Here is a 20511-nt window from a genome sequence, read left to right on the forward strand (position 1 = left end):
TTTTTTTTTTTTTTTTTTTTTTTTTTTTTTTTTTTTTAAAGATTTTCTTTATTTATTTGAGAGAGAGAGAACGAGAGACGAGAGCATGAGAGGGAGGAGGGTCAGAGGGAGAAGCCAGACTCCCTGCTGAGCAGGGAGCCTGATGTGGGACTCGATCCCAGGACTCCAGGACCATGACCTGAGCCGAAGGCAGTCGCTTAACCAACTGAGCCACCCAGGCGCCCTTCTTTTCTTTTTCTTTTTCTTTTTTTTTTTAGAGGAAAAGAGAAGTGGGGAGGGGCAGAGGGTGAGGGAGAGAGAGAATTTTAAGCAGGCTTCATGCCCAGTGCAGAATCTGATGTAGGGCTTGATCTCACAACCCTGAAACCATGACCTAAGCCAATATCAAGAGTCAGATGCTTAACCAGCTGAGCCACCCAGGTGCCCCGGTGATGGTGACTCTAAAGAGGGTGCAGAGTGCTGGGGTGGGGGAAGTTGGTGGATTTAAGAAATATTCTTTTGAGGGAGAAATGGTGGATCAGCTGTGGGGTGCAGGGGAGAAGGCAGACTCAGGAAGGACTCTCAGGTTTGCAGTATGGCTAACTGGATAGTGATGACACTTACAGGGATGGGGAAACAGCACTGGGAGTCAAGGATATATTTATTTGTAGGAAACAGACTGAACTCTAAAGGTCTGCATTCATGGGTGCGAACTGGCTTAATTAGGGTGAAGAAACAGGCATACCTGGAAACAGAGGAACATGGGTGAACTTACAGCAAATCGACCCATAGGGATAGTCATTTCAATATATAAGTAGTACAAACAACCTATCCTTTAATATGAAGGGGGGGGGAAGAGAGTTGATGGAAATGGCAATTCAGTAATCTGCCGTGGCATCAGGGGGACAGTCTAAAAGGAGGCAGCAATCTACAGAGGCAGAATTAGAAAAGGCTCAGCATTCTCACATTCATTCATGGCCAGGCACTGCTCTAAGACTGTACATGCATTGTCTCATTTAATCATCCCAATAACCACAGAGATAGGTACTAGGATTGGAGACAACTGGTGTTTCCAAACTGGCGTAACCACAGTGCTTTCTATATACATCTCCCCCCATGATTCCACCGCAAGCGGACAGATGTCTATTGAGAACAATAATAGCACAAGGAAAACAGATCAATTATCACCATCATCACTGATAATAATTCATCCGAGAGGCACGGCTGGTGCAACCAACATCTATTGCCCGTGAAATGAAAATGGAGGAAGTAGATTCCAAATCTGATGCCTTAAAATCCAGTTATTTGGGGATTTGAATGGAACCAACTTGGAAAAAAAAGAATGCAATACTTCAGCATGACTCACTACACATATTATTTGCCTAAAATTAAGATCTAAAAGTGATAAGGAAATCCTCAAGGTAACTAATCATAAAAACCACTTCTCATTTCATGCTTTCTAACTTACCAGTGAAGAGAAGCAGCTGCTTGGGGGAAATTTTCATATCTAACAGGTTCATTAGTGGGTCTATTATGATTTCCTAAAGAAGTCATTTTGATAATCAAATAAACACAGGTTGCAGCTCTTATATTCTGAGGGAAATTTCCATCTGATCATTTCCAGCCTTTTCCAGGCACTGACTTTTGCATCAATGTGTGACACTAAGATATGACAGCTAAATTCAGTGCATCACCTAGTATGGGCTATTTATTGGCCACATATCTGAGGGGTCTTGGTCAGTGGAATGTTTAAGTCCTTAAATGTGCAGCCGAAATAGCCTCCTAAGTTGCCCATTGGACTCTAATGTTTGTTCCTTTGGAGAAACAACCCAACCTTCTTGAGAGAATACATTTCCCCCAGCTTTGCACAACACTCCTCAACAATGTGGTGTAATCTCTGCTTGCTACTTAGAAATATCAAGGTCAGTATCCCAAATGCCTGGGCTTTGGGGCTTTTGTTTCTGTGAGGCCATTCACAGGGGATGTTTAATGTGAAGCTTTGTTCAGCTGCTGCCTCAACACTTTCCACTAAGGTCTAAGAGCTTGAAATCCTCACACTTCAACTCATCTGGTGGACACGACACTCAAGGCGTGGGCAGCCTTTTCGTAATCTCTACTGAGGGCTTCTCTCTCTCGAGTGGTAGCTCTAGTTATGGTGAACCTCAGGGTCTGGTGTGCTGCCCCTGGCATGGGGGATGCCCTGCATCAGTCCTTTCACTTATATGGAGGGGCGTCGTCTCTCAGACATTAAGAAGCCAGCAAACCACCCCAGTGTGTCTGCCTGGATAAGAAGGGCTGAGGACCTAGAAAGAATGAGACTCCTGGGTTGCCAAGGCAGCTTCGAATCTTAACATCCATATGAAGATGGGAGAGTATCTGGTTAGGAACTAAGGAACTAAGAAGGAATAAGAAAGGCAGGTGGAGGTCAGGGATGCACACAGAATCTGGCCAGATGGAAGCTTCTCGATGGGGCTGGGTGATGCTGGGGCTTAAAGGAAGCCACAGAGGGGCCAGGGTATAGACCAGGGCTGCCCAGTATAGCAGATGCTCGCTACATAGGGGTTAATGGATGGTCCAGGAGAATAGCTCTAGCAGAATGTCTGGCACTGTTCTGTATATCTAGGTGATTTCCAGCTCCAAGGGATCTAGAACATATGAGACTCCATTTATGTGCCATGTGTGATGGAGGATACTATGCTGGTCAACTAGTCCATATTTCCAACCACAGGACTGGCTGCCAGCAGGTTAGGAATAAGGAAGAACTGAAAGGCCAAGAGGAAGGACATACACTGCAAGCCATTACCAAATTAAGTCAAGATTCTCCTGCTGGAAGGATTTTTGACAATCAAGTAGCTAACCATCACTCTGGGACTGGTGAGCAGATTTCAGTTTTGAGAGAGGACACTGTACTAATCCCTATTTGCCTTGCCCTTGTGATCCCGTAAAATATGAAAGTCACATCCAAATCCCTGCATTTAAAAAAAAATGTTTGGTTGCATCTTTTACTAACAACAGCTCTTTCTGATTCTATTCTCATTTTGCTTTTGTTTACCAAAACATAAAGTCAAGCCTCGCCTGAAAAGCAGGCTGTCAGCAAGGACGCGAGGCTTGCAGCCAAGGTTCAGGACTGCCTTTGCCAATTACGGTGATGAATGAAGTGAGTGTGCGGGAGCATCACATGATCAGGAGAGGCAAAACCAGCCAGCACACACTCTCCCCCACAAGCCAGGATGAGAGCACAAAGACATAGACTGGGGGATCAGAGCGCCCAACACGGCTCAGTGTGGGGGCTGGAAAACCACGGGGCTTGCCACCTAGGAAAAAGACAGTAGCTGCCACTCACACATGTTTATGTACTGCCTTCCACACTGGAGGCAGCCAGCAAATAATTATGGAAGTGAATGAACACATGAAATACATAGCCATTAGGGAAGTGTACTAGAAACCAAATGTCGTGTTTTCCTAAATGTCACAAAGAAAGAACCACCCGGAATCTGACCTACAGTGTGAATGCTGAACTGATTTGGCACACATTTTTGAGATTCAAAAAGGCCACCCCAGGACCCCTCTTTCAGTTGGAACAGAACTACTGGAACTCACACCAGCTACCTTCTATTGAACCCTTACTCTGAATGAAAAACTAAGCTGAAGGACACTGGCTTCTGCCATTTAATCCCAACGGCAACCCTGTGACTTAGATGCTATTAGGATTCCTTTTTCCAGATAAGGAGAACCAAAGAGGTGATATTACTTGCTCAGGGTCACAAAGCCAGGGAGCAGCAGAGTTAGTCTTCAAATACCGCACCTCCTGGGCTCCAGAACCACCACTTTCTTCCTTAAACTATACTGAAGAAAGGGCTTGGTTAAGAAAACAAGCTGTTTACCCCGACTTACCCAAGGCAACAACAAAAAAGCAAGGACCTCAAAGAAATGTCTCTTGAGACTATTCTAGAAGCCTCTGATTCCTCAGTGCCTCAGGAAGACAGTACCGGTACAATGTTAGTATTTCTGACTTTTATTACTTTCTTCACAGCATCTTTAGGACCCTGGGAAGAAAGACACTTAGAGTACCAATATACAATCACATAAATAAAGGGCCAGATTTGCCTTTGGCTGAAGCCACACCCTGACTTTCTCCTGGCCATTTTTCAGGGTTTCTTCACCCTGTGGGGTCTGCCTGATGCCACATGGCAAATGGCGGCTTCTGTTCCCTGGTCAATGAATAGCTCTTTGCACGGTCATGAATGGAAGGCTGCGGGTTGTCGATTTGGACCTGCCAATTCACTAGGACTAATCTCTCAAATGTTTGTGCTGTAAGGCATCTCAAAGATGGCTCAGTCCATCTATTTATCTTATAAATTCAACACTAGAGAGAAGGAGACATGGCGAGCTCAGTCACACAGCAAGGAAGACGTAAGCACAGGCTTAGGATGCTGAATGCCTGTACCCGGCACAGAACCGTATCCCCTGGGGACTTGTGGCCAAGTACTGGTGTTCTTCACGTTGCTCAGGAACCATGGCTAACCAGTCACCCCGATTCTTCCCAGGTCAGTCATGCTCACAAAGAGCTAGCATGATAAACAGGGACAGCAAGGCAGGCGTTGATTTTACCACCTCTGGCTTTGATGGATGGCAGACACCCATAGGAACAAGAGTGAGCGATAACAACCTCCCGTTCCAAGCTACCAGTGAAGAACAAATTCCAACGGGTGGGACATGCATGAGCGGCAGCACAGGAAACAAAGCTCCCTGCTTGTCTTCACCTTGCTCTAAAACACCGCAAATTAAAGGCATAGGTTTTGGAGTCCGGCACCCCTAGGCTGACACGCCGTCTGCCATTTTACTTTGGTGCCATTTGGGGCAAATTACTTAACCTCTCTCAGCTCAGATTTGTTCTCTGTAAAATGGGGACCACGGCACCATTGACACTCAACAGAGTCACGTCACAATTAAGTGGGACACTGCATACAGTCAGAGCTCTTGGTGTTCCGGCCGAACAATGTACAAATCATTACACGTTCCCTAACACCACTACTACTATTTCTATTCAGCAGAGTCTTTTAGAATATCTCCCAACACGTGGATAGAAAGGGGAGTGTTTTTTTTAAAAATCCAGGTTAACTAATGGAGTCTCTGAGATGAGCATTCTCACATAGACGTTTGCTGAGTGAAGGAGGGACTTGGGCAAAAATCTCACCCATGTGAACAGGGGAAGAGCTTTCCTCTCCAAAGGTCCCAAAGCAATCCACACAGCAGACATCAATGTGGAGAACTCCTCCTGTACTAGTGCCCTTTTCACTCTTTTCAACTATTTCTTATTAACACGGTCTCCCTGGCCACAGAAGACAGGAAGACGAGTAAGAAAAAGAAAGACCCCACATCCGAATGCCACGTCTTTTTCCTACTCCACCGTTTCCTGCTCACACGTATTATCTCAAGAACTACTTATGTTTCTCATTTGCTTCTTGGGAGGTTAGTCCTTGAATGTCCCGAAACACAGCCTCCACACCAGTGACCACCATTACCGAACAGCCGCGCCCTCCCTTCCCGGCTCTGCTGAGCTCCGCCTTGGCAGTGGTCACAGTCCTTTGTGACCTGCGGGGTGTGAGCACAGTGAGGGCTTCTCACAACACAAGAATGGCTCCGGACGGGGGGCGTCGGGGGACCAGGATGACTGGGGCGGGAGAGAGAGCTCTGCCAGCAAACAAGGGCTGTGACTTCAGGGCATAAAGCCAATGTTGACAGGTCTGCCTGATGGCTGTTTCTGGCCAGGACCACCATGGCACTTATTACCATGAAAAGGAGCTGAGAAAGCAGGAGATTGGCAGGGAACACCAGGGAAGAAAGCAGATGCGGGAGTCACGGTCATCCCAGCCGGATGGGGCGTTAGGCCGCCCTTCCATCCCCACCGCCCCCATCACCGACAGCCTCTGCAATACTACAAAGGTCGAAGACTATGGGAGAAAAGGCACTAAGAGTCACATGTCAGAGCTTGGAGCATGCTTGAAGGCTGCTGTCAATACGACAGCCAAGTAGGTGGCCCTGCATATGCCTCGCACGGGGGATGGCAGGGCCATGCCAATACGGGGACACAGTAGGAAGGGCTCATGCCCTCCGCCTTCCCATCCGCCCCAAGAATGATGAGGCACAGGGCTCTGCAGCTACCCCCTCCCTACCTCATAATGAAACAACTTCATATGAGAGGAGGGGACATGAATATTCACGTTAAATAGAACAGCATATGAAATTCACTATGCAAGTTGCAAAATCCAAATTGAGGTTCTTTTTGTTCTGCAAGAATATTAAATATTATGATGCTTCTCCCCATCGAGACAAAAACCAAAAACCAAGACAATCTGCAAGAGCAACACCCGGTGAATTTTATCACAGCCATATCCACTGGTGCCCCCTGGAAACCGAGGCATAGTACATCACCTGGCCCTGTGGTCCCTAACATGCCCTCTGATTCCCCATTTTCAAGCACACTGACTATTTTAATTCTTTATAACCTGACTTCAGCAGAATAATGATATTGGCATCTTTCAGGTGAAGATGGTACAAGGACCCACCCTTTGTGCTTGCCACGGGATTGTTCATGAAGGCAGTCTGGAAGACGGGGGGATAGTGGGTGAGATATTTGTGCCAGGATCCTTATTCTCAGCTATTGCAAAGGTGAGTGACGAAGTATCTGAGTAATTGGTGGAAAAGCTATGGTTGAGGGATGGGTGACCAGAACTTCTTGGCACTCTGAAGGTAGACCATGACTGAGGCAGCCTGGAAATGTCATTCTGCTAGAAGATGACAATGTCTGGGGACACCCCCTCATGACTTACACTAGTGTCACAGACGGTCAGAAACAGACCTGGGAAGCTGAAGTCACCTTTGGGAATGCCTCCATAGAGAAGCAATCCATGTGGGTTCTCTCTGGACTTTCATCTACCCAACTGATGTCCAGCCCTTAAACCTCTTCCTCTTCCCAAACAACTAGTCTATCTGCCTTTCAGTCATTGAAAAGACACCAGGACAAAGTTCACACAATGCCTCTTCCAGTCTTGCTTTCTCTGTATAACTGGACCTTCCTCCATTGGTTTGGTGTGAAAGGAACATCTTTACATGCCAACATGTCAAACATCTTACACTGAAAAATTTACAACTTTTTTGGGAGGAAGTAGTTTATGTAATTAGTTTGCTTTTGGGTGGATATGAATACTACTCAAAAACTGAGATGTGCATACATATCTGAGTCTGTATCCAGAGAAATATATCTCAGAAGAAGGGAAAAACCTTATCTTAACCATTATTGAATTAGATGCTCATCCTCCAACTTTGCATTGCTCTATTGGGAGTTCAGATAGGACCGAGTTGCTGTCAAGAGGCACTATTCGTCCTTGTGGCTTTTCTTGTCTTCCCTTCCTGCTTACCATTTGGTAAAGAAATAGCTCAAAATGCCATTATGAAAGGATGAGATGAGAAATAAAACCAGCTAAAATGTAAATGGTTAGAACATGAAAGACTTGGCATTAGAAGGGGCTAAAATTAGGTTGATGGTTATATGTGAATTTAAATTATTCCTACACTATTCTGAGATCTACTCAAATGGAAACTCAAGGGTTGGGGCAGAAGAAGGTGGTAGTTATGAATTTGGTTTTGGAATCATTCAGACCGGGTTTGACCAGTACTATCTCTTCTTTTGTGATCCTACGCAAAACGCTTAACCACGGCAAACCTCTCTTTCCAATTCTGCTCAACAGAGGCATGAAATGATGGTGAATAAGCATCTCAAACTTAACATGTGCAAAGCATAAGCCCTGGTCCTCCTCCACAAACCCCTCCTTCCTATAGTCAGTCCTCTTCATTTCAGTCAATGGAAACTCCATCTTTCCGCTTATTCTGTGCATAACATTTGGAGTCATTCCCACTCCTCTTTCTCTCACACCCCATATCCCAACTCTCAGCTAATCCTTAGGTACTTCTTTAAAAATACATCAGAATCCCACCAATTCTCACCACTTCCACTGTGAACATCTGACCCACTCACTCATGGTCTTCCCCCATCTGACTCATTGCAGTGGTGTTTCCTAATGGTCTCCCTGTTTCTACCTTTGTGCTTCCCATAGTTTCCTCTAAATTCAGAAGCCAGAGTCAGTCTTTTAAAACAAATGCATGCTCCTACTTAACTTTCCTCCCCACAATGGCTTCCTACCTCATTGTGTGTAAGCAAAAATCCTTCCAAAAGCCTGACCCTTCCTTCCCCATCCCATGATTTACCCCCATGTTCCTCTATTTCACCTCTAATTTTATATCCTACCATCCACCCCCTCTAATTCAGCCAAACTGGCCTCCTTGCTATTGCTAAGATGTGCCTGGCATACTCCTGTCTCTGGGTCTTAACCCAGAATACTCTTCTAGATATCCACATGGCTTGCTTTTGTATTTTCCCGTATCTCTGTTCGAATGTCACCTTCTTAATGGAGACTTCCCTGACTTCCTTAAATGAACAGTTCCCATCCCATCCCCTCTTCCATGCTTTTTTTTTTTTTAATTCCTCTTCTCTAAGAAATTTTGTCCACTGCTGTATCCCCAGGGGCAAGAGTAGTGACTGGCTTACAGAAAACATTCAAATACTTATGGAATACCCAAGTCAATGCATGAATGAGTGAATGAATAGCATCTCAAAGAACCTAGAGCCACTTATCTCACAAGAATTTTTAAGGATTAAGTAAGCATCCTGCACAATGCTCAGTTCATTGTAGGGACCAAATAACTATTGTTCTTTCCTATCTCCTGTGTCTTTTCAGTCCAAAACTGGCTAAGTACTCTTGTGGTTAAGTATTTAATTCATAATTACAGAAATACTTACTGCACAGGGGACACCTAAAAGGAAGGTTATCTGAGGATGTAATATAAGGCAAATTGACAGCAAATGACAGAAGCTAGGAACTCAGAATACTATTCTGCCCTGCAAAGGCAAGACTATTGTTGAAACTTGGCTCTAAGCCATTGACACCATCCTATACCCTGAGTGACTTTGAGTCATGTAATGTGGTTTCTCCCCCGACAAAGATGTCACCTTAGAATGATACTTTTTCCCAGATGGAAAAATGTAAATATATGGACTGAAAATAAACTATGAAGAAATGTATGGACACAAATGGGTTCTACATAGGTTGGGTATTTTCTATCTCTATTCTGGCTGGAAACATCTAAAAGCAAAAAACTGAAGACTCTCACTGCTGTTCCAAAACAGTGTGTCTCAGTTTGATCCTGATTTTTTCTTTTTTTACTTTCATTTAAGAAAAGGCTCTCAAAGTATAGGATATCCAGAGCTGCAAAACCAATATCAAGCCTGAGATTTTGTAACTGTAGAGCGAATTTGATAGAAATGAATCATTGCCACCATCCTGTACACTCTCTACAAACAAGCCACCGCAAGCCTCTCTATTAAGTGGGGTAATTTTTACCCAAGTATTAGGATCAGGTTGTGTCGAGAAAGATCTAGTTTTCTTAGTCCAGCAGACTTTTCCTTAAAAATGTAGCAATTGTCATCACACTAGGGTGCGGTATGATGGGGGGAAGCTAGGTCCTTTCGGAGCACTGGTTGGGGAATCCTGGGTGACCAAGCCTAATTTCTGGGTTCCTTTAAAAATTATTTAAAACCAAGTGAATTTTTAAAATTGTCCTGTTTAAAAGTACAAGTATGCAGCTACCTCCCACTTCGATAAGTAAAATAAACAAAACCAGGAACCTGGCTGAAAACCCTTGGAAAACACTCAGATACTAAGGACTCAGCTTTAGTGGCTTTTAAAAAGCAGAGAACTAAACTGGTTTCCACTTGGTTTCCACTTGTTTCTTTCATGTGTCACAAATCAAAATCGGTATTTCTAGACATTTTGAAAGCCCTACTGGAGAGGGAGTGGGAAAGCATGGAGCTTGGGAGTCAGTCAGGTCTGGCTTCAAGAATTTCTGACCATATGATGCTGGGAAACTTATTGCCTTCTGACAGCTCAGTTTTCCTACCTGCATAATGGACATACAAGGTCGATTTTGCAAAGATTTTATGAGGGTTAGCAATAATGCACACAAAGCCTCAGGCCCAGGGTTTGGCTCGCCGAAATGTTCAGTAAATGGGGGTCTTTGCTATTATTTCTCCACTTCCAGTCAAATTATATAATTATGATTAGGCTTATAATTCAGGCTATAATTAGATAAAAGGCAAAAATCATTTTCTAATTTTAAAGTGCTTTTTATATAGCTAGTCCATTGGAAATTTAAGGTTCCAGTTAATTCCGGAAGGTGGCACTCATTTGCCTTATGGAGAACCATCTCTTCTAAATTGGGCACCAGTGTACTTATCTTCTAACAACATTTTCTTTGGTCTCCCATCAAAAAAACTTTAAACATTGTGGGACAAATCCGATATTTCATTAGCACTTAGGTCCTACCATAAAACTTCTGAGGTTGATGACAGTGTCTTGGGGTTATTTTGCTTGCCTTTTCTCTACTGATAGGTTTCTCTGGTCCAAGAGCTTTGGAGTCACCACTAGTGTTTATGGGTCATTGTTAGTGACCTTTTGGAAAGAGAAGTATTGAGATTGATTTTCATTCTAGGGCCAGGAGATGCAGCATCTCAAATGTTCTCTAACCCACCCTTCTCAGAGCTAAGCCTGCTATTCTGAGGGCATATATGTGTGTGCACTGTGGAGGCTGCAGTTGGTAAATATGTAACACTTGCCTCCTGCTAAAGCAGGAAAGATTTGCCAACTGGGAAAGGGAAGGTATGGAGAGGTAGAGCTTCAGAAACTTTCCTCCTCAGAAATTCATGTACTGAAAAGCCAATTTAATGCCACACGTCTGGAGAAACTGATCACCTACGTATGACTTCCTCTTAAGGATTTAAAAAAAAGTGGGAAATAATTGAGAGAATTGATGGTGAAAACCTGGCGATCTCTACAACATAACAGTTTATCTTCCCAGAAAGGAGAAAGGAACAATTTTATAACCTTAAAGAATTCTCTGACTTAAAAAAAAAAATGGGAATTTGGTATCAAACACATTTAGGAAATGCTGCAGACTATACCCACCTAATGCCCATTAGAATATGGAAAGAAAAGTTCTGCTGTAAGAAATCCATAGAACTACAGGGAGGAGGTGATGTGACCCCCCCCCAGGGGATGTGGCAATGTTCAAAGACATTTTTGGTTATTACAACCAAGGGGATATACTACTGGCATCCAGTGGGTAGAGGTTAAGGTTGCTGTTAAACATCACACAAGGCACAGACAAGCCCGCCAACAAAGAATTACCTGGTCTCAAATGTCAACAGTGCTGAGACTGGGATATCCTGATTCATACCTATTTACAACCCATGAGATACTTTCTGTACCACGGCCTTAGTCTCCAATCAAAAACACAGTCTGCTACTTCCCAGATAAAATGCAAACTAGTAATTCATCCTGCCTTTAAAAAGTATCCAAAAGAAAAACCTAAATATTCAACTCTGACACCAATTCCTCGATCTAGCTGGACCATTGCATATGCACAAATTCTATCATGGATGAGGGAAACACGGACTGCTTGGAAACGTAAAGCTAAAAGCAACAAATACATATAACTTATCAGGGCTATCAGAACAATCCAAATATATGAACATGTTGGAGTAGCCCTTGTTTTCTTAGAAACACCCATTCTCATTGATGCCTTTTTTTCCAAAGTTGGTCACTCCAGCTGAACTTGCCACACAGAATGTCTCTGGATTACATTGGACACATTTGTACACATTTATAACAACCCCCTTCTCCCCCCTCCAGAAAAAGGGTGAGTGACACTGCTTGTGGGTTTGCAAATTCAGTCCAGTAAGGCAACTTTGAGGTCTCATACTTTCAGCTCAGCCTTGAAAATCTTTGACTGACCTTGATGGCTTCCTGGAATCCCACATAATATTTAATGGGAAATTCAACTCTCCACAGAGAATTGTTTTCTGATAGCTAAACAGTATCATTCCATGGGGCTTGCAACTGTGACCTCAACTTTGACTTTTGATTAGGAGTCCTCCCTCTCCTCACCAGATGTCTCTTCAGGCTTCCTCAAGCTTGGCACTATTTCAACATTTTGGGTGAGATAATTCTTTGTTATTAGGGGCTACGCTGTGCATTGTAGGATGCTTATCGACATCCCTGGCTTCCATCCATTGGAATTCAGTAGCACCCCTAATCTATTTGTGACATTTGTCCCCCAGAAATTGCCTAATGTGCACTGGGGGGTAAAAATCACCCCCAATTGAAAACCACAGAATTATCCTAAGGTTTTCAGATAGTCCAACAAGCTCTCAAAACTGAATTGATTTTAACTTACTTGTTGGGGTGGGGCCAGAGAGCTTTTTTTGGTGGATGGAAGTGGTAAAGGGCCTGCTGAACATCCATCCAAGATGATCAAGGTCTCAGACTAAAAGGGTTGGGAAGTCCTGGTCTCTAGAGAACGTGACACGTACAACGTGAACCTGATCCCCACACACAGCAATGAAGACCTCAACGACAATGAACAAACGTGCTCTTCTGCACAGCACCTCCTCCCTGACATCATGCCCCTGGCCTGCCACCGCTAAGGTGTTCCCGGATATTTCACAACTGACGACGAGGAGACCAATGAGAAGGAAATCATGATTTCACCTAAAAAAGTTCAAATTGCAATGAAATATGTGAGTTGGTTGGTTGAAGGCTTTTTATTAGATGCAAGGAAAATAACACACATTTTTGAAAAAAAGAAAAGAAAACCTCTTAGTTTTCAAAGGAATCCAGGCTTTACTGGGGAGCAGTAGATTAAAAAAAAAAAGGTGAGTCTGCATACAGCCAAGTATTTACTGGAATTTACTGGCAAGGCTTGCAATGAAAGCCTGGGTTTCCCTGGGGAGAGGGGAGCAAAAAACCCCACATCATTCCCAGGGGTCTTTCATTTTAGCTGCATGGGTGGGAGGGGGCTGAGGGAGGAAGGGAGATGGGGACAAGGAGAAGAGAAAGTCATGGGAAAGAAGCCAATGAAAAACTAGGAAAGATTCTGTTTTTGCTGAGCCCTGGCTGCAGCCCTCACTTTTATTATGATGTGATAGTATAAATCTGAGATTGAAAACAGCTTCCTAAAATATGTCAGAATTTTTAAAGTCCCAAAATAAATCCAGACCTACTCTTCACTTCCTTTGAAGTTAAATACACACTCTGAACCTATTTGTGTTTCTTTAAGAAATTTTAACAATAACTTATTTTGAAATATATCAAACCTACAGAAAAACTGCAAGATCATCACAAAGAACTCCCTTATCCAGGTTTTCCAGTTGCCAACATTTTACCACACTTGCTCATTCCTCCCTCCCTATATAATAATGGTGTATATGTATATATGAGTGGCTTGTAGACATAAGGTCCCATCATCTCCAAAACTCTACTTTCCCCAAATCAAGGACACTCTTCTACATAAATACCATACAACTCTCCAAGTCAGGAAGTCACTATTGATTCACCACCAACATCTGATCCTCTGTGTTTCTTTTTAAATATTCCCTCATACAGGTTAGCGCTTTATATCCATATTTCTAGGCCAATGCAATCAGGATTTCAGCTCCTGAGTAGCTGGGCCCAGTCATTCATTCATCTTAATATTGTTTATTCTATGCCCACTTTGAGTAAAGGCAACAAGCTTAAACAGTGGGCCTGTTCAGCCCAAAGGAGATTAAAGTTTGGGGCAATTAAATAAGTGATTTGGTTAACAGGTTTTCACTTGAAATGTGGTGACTCTATTTCTTCCTTTGTTTTAGCTAAGAAGAAGAAAGCAAACCCACTGTTTTTTCCATTATATTTTCCCTCTCTTTATCTCACACAGTTCCCAAACCATAGCCAAGTCTTATCCTTCACCTGCCATGTGGATGGAGGAATACGTGGTTGGGACAATGAAGGCTGAAGAAAGGAACAGAACCCAAAGTGGTGGACTGTCCTACCAATGGGAACAGAGAAGATGCAGCATTGCCCAAAGAAGAGCTTAGTTTTAGCTCAAGAAACAGTTTGGAAGACATCTCAATGCATTTGATGGGTTTTATTTCAGCCAGAGAGCTTTTAGGGTGAACTCACTTTTTAATAAATTTTAATGTCATTATTCACTTGTAGGGCAGCAGGTTATATTCTACAGCAAACCTTATCACCACAAACATCTGCAGATCCCCTAACTGGCTTCGACAAAATCTGATCTATTGTCCCGATTATCTACAGATCCACTGAACAAAAAACAAACAAACAAAAAACTTAGATTTATTACCCCAGGTTATTTCATTTCTCTTTGTATATTAAAACGTCAGACATATCACCCAATGAGTGTCTATTAAATATGGGATGCCTTTTTTCTCAAAATCTCCTAAAAACCTAAATTTTGCTCTTTACTTGGTTTTAATTTTAAGAGAAACAATTTTTTCATATTCATCCCTTCGGAGCTCTGAGCAAACTTATTAATGGCTCAGGAATTCCAGAATGTTTCAAATAGTTACAATTTGGAAGAGCAGAAAATCTTAAATTTCCTCTTTCCACCAAGGTTGCATTTTACCACTTCATCAACTGAAGAGTAAAATGAAGGGATTATATCTTGGGTAAAACTTGGGGCTTGAAAGTCAGAAAGTCCCAGGTTCGAAGCCTAACTCAGCCCCTTCTCAACAGTGTGACCTAGACCCAACTAGTTAACTTCTCCGATGGTGCTAACTTCATCAAGTAGAGAGGATTAAATTAGACATTATGGGTGAATTGCTTTGTATAATTCCTAGCAAGAAGTGAATGCTCCAAAATGTAAGTGATTGTTATAATTTAAAAAATCAAAGCCCTCCCAATAATCATGGAAAGAATTACATTGTGCAAAATTAAGTGAAGGAAAAAAAAAACCCAGCTCTTTTGTGGATAACTGAAGCTATCAGTTCATCCACTTTCTGAGATACTGAGAATTATTTTACTTATTTCCCATTTCAGTGTACAGCCAACCTGAGAGTGAACATAACAAATTAATGAGTGCTTTTAAAAAAGAGACCACCGTAATGGTTTAGAGTTTAATTCAGATGTCACCCTAAAGGGGAAAATAACACCACCAACAACTATCTGGCCACTGGAAAAGGGAACTGATGACATCATCATTTAATCTGCAGCCAATGTTGTTGCATACATGTTAATTTCAAGGGGGTGTCAGTGTGGGGCATGAATGTGAATAAATCCATAAGGGCTTTCTTAACACTGAGGAGGCTAAGTTTTGCCAAGCTAAATGATGAGAATCACAGTGATGGAGGAGACATTGCCTCAACCCTGATTCTTCTGAAGTGTCTTTCAAACACAGCCCCTTAAAGCTGATCTCCTCAACCTTTACCTACAGGGCTCAGTGAATATGAAAAGCTGCCTTCCTGAAACTCCCTTCAAAAAGGGAATGATCTCTTGGAATCCAAGTTTCTACAAGGTGACTACCTGGTGTTTCCCATTTTTGTCTTCTCCTAAAAAGCGTCAATCAAGCCTCGCCCTTTTGGCCCATTGAACACATAAACACTCTTTCTCCTTAACTGAACTTACTGCCACGATGAACTTGAACTCTAAGACGCACAAGAGGAGAGTTGTTTTAACAGCTGCTTTTACATGGAGGCCCTGGAGTTACTACTCTCAGGACAGCTGGTTCTGATAAGGCTCTCTTTGCACTGTCCTGTTTTTTCTAATGCCCAGCTGTCAGAGAACACCCACTGCAGAAGGCACACAACAGAAGAAAAGCAGGAGAATGGTACTCACTTGGATGTAAGGGCATCCTACCTCGGGACTCTTTACAAGCTGACATAGGGTTTTTCTCTCCAATTTACTTTCATAAGTTTATTGATTTCTTGGCTAGTTGAGTATTAATTGCTAAAGACCCACTGTTGTCTGAGGTTGCCCTGTCCAATATGGTAGCCACCAGCCACAGGTGGCTGGTTAAATTAGAGTAATTAAAATGAAATGCAATGCAAAGGGGAGTATCCCTGTTGCACTTAGCCACATTTCAAGTGCTCTGTATTAGCCACATGGGCCTAGTAGCTTCCATACTGGAAAGTAAAAAATAGAAAACATTTCCATCATTGTAGAAAGTTACCAGACTGCATTGGCCAAGGCATATCCTCTTTCTAATAGGAGAAAGGGGATGCAGATCTGGCTAAGAATAATAGTTTTGTAGGCTCAGCCTGTATTGATTACTTTCCACACTACTTCCGGCACACTCTTTTTTTGGCTGCCAATGTTCCATTTTATAAATTTTTGAAAGGGAAGTTGTGGTCTTTAAAACCACCCATGAAAATGATCCCACTTTAGAGGAAATAAAACAACAAGAAGCAAAGGTGGTGACGTGGCAATCCACACATTCCAGATCTTTTTATTGGTAATCATTAAATAACACAGGGGAAAATGAACCTCAGCCAGGACTTCCCACGCTTGTGTGGAGGCTGAGAACCCTAGCAGGGAGATGGAAAGCCAGGCCCTCTGCTTACCCTGGCTCTCAGACCACTGAACTCATGTCTGGGTTATAACGTAAGGTTGAATAGAAGCACACTCTCTGATACGAGGTTTTTAAAAGTTCCATGCCACCAGCCAGGGAGCATTTATCCCTGAAAATGATTGTGCAACTGTACATTTAAAAGGAAAGATAGGAGTGACAATTTTTATTTAGTGCACAAAGATCATTAGGAACCCTGTGTGTTCTTCTAAGAGCAATCTGTATTTTTATTTTTGTGATTGTAATGAGGCTGCCAGAGAAAAAGGTGTCAGTTCTTTAATTACATGTGTAATTGGTTTTATTTGTTTAATACCATATTTTCTCCTTCTCCACTTGAATGTATCGCTCTGACTTGTTCACTGCTGTATCCTCAGTGCCTAGAACAGTGCCGGGCTCACAGTTGGCACGTAAAAAGTATTTGCTGAAAAATAAATGATGACCACCCCCTCCTTTTTTTTTTTAAAGGAATGACCTAGAATTGTTTACTCCCTCTCCATAAAATAAATCTTCCTCGACTGCCTTTACTAATCAGGATTCCCTCCCAACCAATTAGACGTGGACTCAATCTCTACCTCCCACTCCACATTCCAAAGTTCCCATTCCTTCCCGTTCCGGAAGGACAACTCGCTGACGGGGGGCACTGAGAGGACCTATACTCCTCCTCAGGGTCTAATAACTCTCCTATCCCTGCTTCCCCCACCTTTGGACTTTTAAAAACTGCAAAAATAGAAATCTGTCAAGCTATCATGAAATATCAGCTGTCCAGGGGCAGGAACAGAGTCTCCCATAGGCATACAATCACTGTAAACAATGAAAAACCAAAAAAGCCAGCTAAGTTTTATCTCCAATGAGATAGATGCAGGCCAGTGTTTTGCTTGTTTTGATTAAAAAAAAAACAAAACTGCCTTATTTTTAATACTCCATATTGATAGAGCCAAATAATGTATTTCTTATTTCTTTTTTTAAAAGGCACCAGCAGTATACTTAAGATGTGTCTTCATTAGTAAAATCTCTTGTTTATAAAAAATGCATATGCATTTAATGTGATATTCCTTATGGTCAAAATCTTTATATCCTCCTCCTAATCTGGCTAATGTGATAACATTAAAATGAAACAGAGATGTTTTGCCATTCCCAAAAACATAACCAGTTGTTTGAAGTGTTTATAATCACTGGTTATGAGAATTTACCAATACAGAAATAAATTTGGAATTTCTGTGGCTGGAGTCAAACAGACAATATCAATATTAGCTAAATAATGTTGAGGTTGATGAAGTCTGAGTTTTAGGTATACCCTTTATTGAATATCAACAGGAGTTTAAAAAATCATTCTGAATATGGCTGTTTCTATCACATGAAACAAGATTACTGACACTGACATTTTATTACAGTAGATGATCACATAGTCAAATGGATTCATAAAAGCACCACCCTCATGGGGTAACATGGGGGCTAAATATGATGTGTGTTTGCTTAACTTGGCTTGGTACGTAGTAAATACTCTGTAAAAGTTAGCTATCGTCATCTGCTTTGGAGGAGTTATCTTATTTCACACCTTATATAAACCTCAAACTCACATAAGGACTCCCTGATTTTGGTCCTTTCAACCCTCAATTACCATACTAAACCACATGTCAAATAGAGGCTCAGCAGGGGCAAATGGAACCCATAGGCATCGGGGGTCATCTTTATGAAGTACACTTTTTTCAAAACTGCAGGCTCTCTTAAAACTTCCAAGTTTGCTGCAATCATATTTTATTTTTCTTTAATAAGAAATTCTTTCTGAAACGTATTGCAGGTGAACAAATAACAAAACTGACAAACATTGAAGTCTTTTATGGTTATCTGAACACAAAGAATAAGATGTGATCAAATTTGTGCATATTAGGTTAGTGTTTTCCTGTCCCTAGCTCTTCTTACATATTTAGAACCATTTCTTTTAATCATTTGTTTTGTCTTCTCGCTATGTTTTATCATTATCTACAAATTCAATAAATGGAGCATTCATATTTCATAGTTGAGACTCAGTGAATCAGGACAACAGTATTAGAAAAGAAAAAAACCCAACAAAACGGTAAGCCTTGTATATTTTTGTTTATATCACTAAGCATCATTTCCAATTCAGAATTTTTTTTTAAAGTATCCCTTTAAAATACACATTTTAAACTACCCAATTACATAAAGCTTGCCCCAATTGGCCACTCAGATTTGGGAGAGGGACAGTACAAGTTGGAGGGGATTTACAAAATTAAAATGTATCTTTTAAAACCAAAAGAAACATACACATGCATTTCTAATTCACAGAGCCTATTTGCCTTTACAGTTTGCTGATAAACACTGATTTTTAAACATTGTATATAAAATTAAATAACATGGAAAAAATAAATATGCTTTATTATATAAACACATAGAAATCTGTACTGCTCAAAATATTCAGATAATACTAGGCTTGGCTGCTCAAAACTGTATTCAGAAAGTATGGTAGTGATATTTACAGTCTTTATTTTTGCTAGAGATAGATGCAGTGAGGTGATAAAATACTGTTGTCAGACATTTTCTCTTCCTACCTAAGGAAGCTGCAAACTTTAATATGGAAAATGAGGTAGACACAAATTCAAAAGTTGGCCAGGCAGAAACAAAAGCACAGTTCCTTCGTGAGCTCATAAATTCTCATTATTTGGGTCGACAAGCATTATTCCAAAGCACCTAAAGCAAGGCTCAGAGAACACTTTCAGGTTTGTCATGAAAACCCCCAACAAGCAGTTTCTCCTACGGAGAACCACGGTCTCCAAGATGACCAGCAAGCAGGTACATGGGGCATGGCAGAAAGGAACGCTACAGGACCAGCCTGGGGAGGTGACATCACCTGCAACCTCTGTTACTTTCCTGATCTCGATGGATCTGCTTACTGTCGATGTTGCGGATTTTTAGCCTGCTTTGTGCTGTGGTTTGACAGCACAGAGCACTCTTTCCAATGTGTCCTCTAGTGATGGGACATGTGCATTCCCTCCTCAGTCTGCTCCCAGAACTCCGCTCCCAGGCCTGACTGCAGGAGCCGACTGAAAGGCATATCAGGGTAAGAACCTTATTTTGAAATCAGCACGTTACCAAGTAAGAGTGCAAGGACACATTCAAAATAGGACAGAAAAGGCTGGATTTTTGGAGGCTGTTTTTCACCATCATGATTCTAAATCTGCAAGGACACGAGCCAGAACTAAGGGTCTAAAACGGGCACTTGAACCTGACGTTCACCAAAGCTTCATTTTAGAGACTCTGGCAGCCACGCTAACGGTGATGTGGGTTTCTTTCCTAAATACCTAAATACCCAAAAACCCTAAATACCGTAACAGTTGTTGAATGAGGCCATCTCCCTTTTGACCTTGGAAAAGGCCTATTTGCACAGCAGCAAGTTGCTTCTGAACACTATCTCTAGTGGGTGAAAATGTGGGGAGAGAAAGCAACCCTACTGAAGGACTATTTGCTACCCTTGGTCTCTAATAAATCGAGTCAGCTTTCAAGAGAAAGCAACGCGTTAGCACCTCAAGTATACTTTTTGGTTGTTGTTAATTTCACTGTCAGTTACAATGATGAAGCACCATAGGAGTGGCTTTATGGCTATTAACACGATTCACTGAGGTATGCTTAAATTTAGAATTGCTCAGAAATTGTACCAAAGCATCCACAAAAATCAACATAAAAGTAAAATCAAAGTCCTACGGTAAGAACCTGAAAGACTGCCCTCACACACACATATTTAAGTAATATATTACAGATGTATCTACTTAAATAAAATGCTTTTGATTTCATTTTTTGAAAATCACAATGAGAAGCCTTGCACAGGTGGCCTTGCTCCTAGACTGCAGAGGCATTTAAATATATACTCGAATAACGATCGCTTTACAAAGGAAGCATGAAAATCATATCGGCGGCAAAAGTAGTTTCAAAATCCATATATTCTCTTCTGTGTATAACAGAGCATTAGCATCTCTTTCCCTCTCTTTTTCTGTGTGTGTG

General features: G+C 41.9%; 1 protein-coding gene across 5 annotated transcripts in view; it reads right to left on the bottom strand.

Annotated features, from left to right (window-relative positions):
• The window catches only part of ADAMTS9 (ADAM metallopeptidase with thrombospondin type 1 motif 9), a 161562-nt gene that overhangs the window by 46208 nt on the left and 94843 nt on the right, over positions 1-20511 (bottom strand). The window lies entirely within an intron of this gene.

This window comes from Phoca vitulina, unplaced genomic scaffold, assembly GCF_004348235.1.
Source record: "Phoca vitulina isolate PV1807 unplaced genomic scaffold, GSC_HSeal_1.0 scaffold13, whole genome shotgun sequence".
Classification (NCBI taxonomy): domain Eukaryota; kingdom Metazoa; phylum Chordata; class Mammalia; order Carnivora; family Phocidae; genus Phoca; species Phoca vitulina.